Source organism: Lathyrus oleraceus, chromosome 4, assembly GCF_024323335.1.
Source record: "Lathyrus oleraceus cultivar Zhongwan6 chromosome 4, CAAS_Psat_ZW6_1.0, whole genome shotgun sequence".
In the NCBI taxonomy this organism is placed as follows: Eukaryota; Viridiplantae; Streptophyta; class Magnoliopsida; order Fabales; family Fabaceae; genus Lathyrus; species Lathyrus oleraceus.
Genome location: NC_066582.1, coordinates 265936141 through 265942335, shown reverse-complemented (window position 1 = coordinate 265942335; position 6195 = coordinate 265936141).

The window sequence follows — 6195 nt, the reverse complement described above, 5'->3', positions numbered from 1 at the left end:
GAAAACTCTCGTTCTACAAAGCAGGAACACGAGTTTGAGGAGCAATTGTTGAAGTCCATTTTCAAGGACCAAATTGGTAAGCCAAGAATCTCGTCATTCGTTAAAGAACTTAGAGAATGTGATCCTTGAGTCCTCCTAGAATAGGCCATTTCTCCCTCCATACGCGTTGACAACCGTCTAATTAGATCCAACAGTTACCCGCACAATGTGTCTCACCTCACATGGACAATTTTAACCCCTCTCACTATGTAAAGGGAATAACACACTATTTTAGGTATTCAATCTCACAATATCCCTTATTCCCTCACTAAGTTCAACGTAGGAATGTTAACCTTACATGTCAACCCCCTCTCTTCCGTACCAAAAGCACAAATCCATCGCATAAAGGAATTTCTCCGTCATTCCACTGGTCATTTTTAGTTTTGACCCAAACAAAAATTAATAAAAATAACCAAAAAGTTTAACAATAAATAATTTTTTACTCTATCCAAGCAAATGTTTAACATCCCCGTATAATATACATCTATAAAATACATTATACACAATGTTAATTGGTATTGCTACAACATAAGAGCCCATCGACATTCATTATATGTACATGTCCAAAATAAAATATACAACTGATGACTTCTTGGAAAGTGTATCAATAATGTCGAAGTAATAAAAAGATCTAATCCACGGGGACTGCCTCCAAGCAAGATAAAATTTGTATAATGTATAAAAACTAGTAAAAAGGGTGGGGGGATCGAGGTTTAGTGTGAAAAGTAAATAAACGATTAAACAATATCACGAAAGCAGTCAGGTTGTATTCTAGAATCCCTAATTCCTCTATTGTTGATGTTTGATGCCCTGTATGAATGATCTAATCATTATAATCCCACATAGAATCAACAAAACCGTTATAGCCGATCCCTCACGAAATAACTGATTAAACACTACTCGGAGCTTTCTATCCCTAGTCCCCTAGCGTAAGCAGGGTTAGACGATGTATAGAACGTTAATTCTCTATACCACTACTCAGGGTCTCCTATCTATATTCAACCAACGTAAGTATAATAGTTGCCCTAGGTCCAACATAGAGACTAATGGTAACTATTCCCTATATGCCCAAAATCAGATTAAAAGAGTATCTCACATAAAAAACATTATGAACAAGAAGCAATTGAATAAGATTATAGATCAATAGGTTCATATAATTGTCAAATCAACATATAATCCAACAATATAAAAATAGGTTCATCATAACACAACCTAACCTAGAGGAGTTTAGCAACTCATAGTGAAATTAACAATACTACAATTCATAGAAGAAAATAACATAAGAAGTCCCTTGATGTGATGGCCTCCAAAGGCTTCAAATGCTATGAAAATCACCACTTGTGCTCTCAAAATCGTGTTTCAGTCTCCCAACATCGTAACCCTTGTGAAAGTGCATAAATCCCCTTTTAAAGGCGTCAGAATGGACCATAACAGGTCAGAAAAGCCCAGAAAAAGTGACCATCCCGCGTGTGATACCTTGCATCATGCATCCAATGCAACTTTAATGATCCTATCGCACGTGCGATGGTGCATGTGATTATTTCTGAAGTTGTATTAGTTTTTTCCTCCTTTTCACTCATATTTTCACTAAGTCTACAATTTCCACACTTAGTAACTTTTTCCTCATTCTTTGGTCATTCTTCTTTATTTTACCTCAACTTTCACTTGTTTGGCTCTGATTCTTCGACTAGATATATACAATGACAAACTGTCATCAACAAATATGGAACATGATATACAAGAGTGCCTAATAAAAAACTAAGATATATGTACAATACCCACACTGCACATAATCCACAACGAAAGATCACGATAATGAAAGTATTTGAAACATCATCAACTAGCTTCCTCTTGCCTTTAACCTGCAAAGAACTACCTAAAAACAACACTAATAGAGAGGTGAGATAATAAACTCAGTGGATTCCCAATCTTATGGGTCCACTCGGCTCTACAAGGTTCTATATCTAATTCCATAACTCAAGCTCCTCAACTTGGGACACTTCGGTACACTTATACAATAGAATAAGAGTTAAGTATCTAAGTGATATTCACATTGTATGGATACATATAACTTGAGTTTGTATAACTCAATGAATCGGTATTCAAAAATCAACAAAGCATCATTCCTCGACCATACCTATGTCTAGGGAAAGGCTCGGTTCATGCCTGTTTGTGCGATTTGACTTTCTGGTGGATTTGGTTTCTCCATGTGTCTTGAACCCACTTCAAGAACCATCACTCGTATGAGACTCGAACCCACTTATAATATCTTTACTCGTATGGGACTCATACACACTTTGAGGTCTACCTTTCCTCTTTGGGACTCAAACTCACACTACTACAAGACCTTTTATAACATCCATTTTACAACGATCTTCTTGTTAACCATGGTAATAATTTTTTGGGGCGCTTTTTATTTGTTGGTATTTACTAAAAGACATTTCAAAACGGTCATAGGTATCAACCGTGGTGAAAAGTGACGTCTAGTTATGCTTTCGAATCCTATCTCCTACAGTTTTGTTTTTTTTATATTTATTTTTAAGCCATTTTACACCACAGTTGGAACTTCCAACCGTGGTGAAAAGTGTCACCTGATCATGAGTTCGAATCCTAGCACCTACATTTTGGTTTTTATTTATTTAGTAAAATACATACAACAACGGTTGTTTAAAGTAATAGTTGTGATATGTTGAGACATAAAACAACAGTTGTTTAAATTAACCATTGTGATAGCTTCAATTTTGTTTTTATTTATTTTTAAGCGTGCTTATTGAGTTTCTTCATTGTTCTTAAACAAATCTTTGTCGTCCATTTAATGAGTATCAACACTCAAAACACTACCATTAGTGATCCATGTGAAACCTAAAACTTAGATGAACGTCCAACTTAGACGAACTTCATCTCCTACCTCCAAACATCTTCTTCCATTTACGACACTCTATTTCTCCATTAAACCAAGCTCGAAAACATCATTTCTTCCATAAAAAAAACTCAAAAACATCATTTCTTTCATTAACAAATTTCAGAACTCCATCACCTCTTCTCCAACTTGAATGGGACAATGAAAACATGGATTCAAGTTAGCAATATTAGTAAGTGTTGTTCTTGTTATTTTTCTTGTTGTTCTTTTGTTGTTGTTGTTGTTGTTATTGTTGTTGTTATTGTTCTTGATGTTATTCTTATTGTTCTTATTGTTCTTCTTATTGTTGTTGTTGTTGTTCTTCTTCTTCTTTTTGTTGTTGTTCTTGTTATTTTTGTTATTATTGTAATTCTTGTTGTTATTGTTATTCTTATTTTTGTTCTTGTTGTTTTTGCTGTTGTTGTTGTTGTTGTTGTTCTACTACTACTGCATTTTTATTTTATTTTATTAAAAGACATACAACAACAATTTTTTATAGTAACCCTTGTGATAGGTTGAGACATACAACAACAATGGTTTAAACTAACTATTGTAGTAGATAACACGCTACTTGACTTATAATCATGATCACACGATAGTGGTGGAAAGTATCATAGATACAATCACACCTTACCTCACAACGGTTGGTCCAATGTGGTGGTATCCATTTTCTAACCGCTGTGATAGGTGTTTCCCGTAGTAGTGTCATTTATGGGGCTCAAACCCATTTGAGGGACTCAAACCCACTTCTGAGGCATGAATCATTGGTTCAACAACTCATTTCTACTTTACATAATCATCTCAATTGAGATGTGCACGATCAAAGGAAATTTATGATTGGGTGACTAGTTCTCAACATTCACATGATTGCACTTATCAATCACTATATGATCACATCCATAAATTCTAATATCATCACAACATGTTGCATATAAAACCTATTGATTCACATTTCAAGTGACTACTCGCCAGCGGTACACACTGAGGTACCTTCACGTCTAAGCATAACAACCTAATTCATTTTCATGACCTAAGTTGTCTTTCTAATTCATTCACCTAGTTAAAAACCTAGGTTTAACCTCACTTTTCATCATAGGCTTTAATCATTTATCATATAATCAATACAACCAATTAAATTATAACATGGCTCCCAAAACACAAACACATATTAATATGGTTTATAAACATGCACATTAGTTCATAACCAATATACAATTAATAATTGGAACACAAGCATTGGAATAGATTTCCAATGTATCTGACCTCACATCAATCGAAGTTACGAATCTCATTTTATGATGGAAATAGGGAAACAAGTCATAAAAATACATGATAGTATAAAATAAAAAATAAGTTATATTTTACATACAATCATTATTTTTTTCACCAAATATTTGATTATTGGACTAGCTCTCCAACGCATCCGACTGCGTCTCATTTCGAGTTACGAAGCTCAAGTTATGACGATTTCAATCCTGCATTTTCCACTCAATCAATGGTAATAGATTACGAAGCTCAAATTACGATGATTATCACTCATTCTAGAGCCCAATTTTCATATTTTATTCACCCCAAACACATAGTAACTCATACCATCATACTCTAACCTCACATAACATATGAGCAACCTGGTTCTAGTGAATACTAACAAATCCAACATCATATCATAATATCAACACATCATTAATTAATATCATGAAACAACAACATTAACAATGACATAGCTTAACATAGATCTATCACATGTTCACACAACCACTACACATCATCGACATAACCTCATACTTCAAAGAACACTTAGTTGCACCAAAACAACATCAAATAACATGAATCATCACAAACAAGCATATAACAAGAAGTAGAATGTGTATTAACACCAAATTTCCATAATGAAGTAATAAAGCACATAGAAACTAAGTTTGTCATAACTGACAAGAAATAGAGTATTTAAGAAGATATGAGATATTACAAAAAGAATTTAAAAATAAGTTAATTTCAATTGAATTAATTGAATTGTCTAAAATTTTAATTCTTTTAAGGATTTTTTATTACTTCATTCAAATGCACAATAAAAATATTTTAAATAGATAAAAAAGATTTTGCATCTATTCAATACAGTTAACATAAGGTTCAATTCCTACCGACAATATTTATTTATATTTATGTATTAGTTTAAACAAATTCTTGGTATTTATAAATAAATAATTTTAGAAAACTATATTACTTGTTTACTTTAAACTTTCACTAAAGTGTTTAGGTGCTCCTTTCATGGTCAAATATTCACTCATGTATACTTAACATTAGAAGGAAAAGACAAAGAACTTAGTCAAATAAGTTATTTAGGAAATAAAATATAGAAAACAAAAAAAACATTTTATTTTATTTTTATTAAAAAACATATTTTATTTTGACTCAGGACAAAAAACATTAAAAAAGTATGTAATATATATATATATATATATATATATATATATATATATATATATATATATATATATATATATATATATATATATATATATATATATATATATATATATATATATATATATATATTGTCGTACTCCAAATTTTGACCACTATTTCTTTCTTGTTATTGACTTAGAATCTAGATCATTGACATGCTCAAGACCCTTTATAAGGCATTTGATCAACCCCAATGACCTAAAAAATCAAAGGGGGGTCGTTTTGATTTTTTAGTCCCCTTAAAGATTGGTTTTAATTCAGGGATGTTGCTTGAAACGTAATAATTTGGGGAGTTATAACATAACGGATAAAAATGTGATTATTTATGGGATATTAACCAATTTTGAATTAGAGTTAATTCATGGAATAGTTAAATAGGATAATTTTAGGGATAATATTAGATAAGGTTATGAGATAAAACCCTAGGATTTTAAGGGATACAGATTTATGGGATACTATCGGGTGATTTAGGGATAAATTTGTGATAATTTTTACCATAATAAATAGGGATGTATTTTTAGGGTTTTAGGGATAAAAAATTAGGGATAAGAGATATAATACTTGAGTTTATATAATTACCATTTTAATTTATTTTCTTAAATAAATTAATAATTATATTTTTGCAAATAGTTAAATGGGATAAAATTCTACAATAATTTTTAGGGATAAAAATAAGAGATAAAAACAAGAGATAAAAATAAGGGATAAATCAAGGGATAAACATATATATATATATATATATATATATATATATATATATAATATATATATATATATATATATATATATAT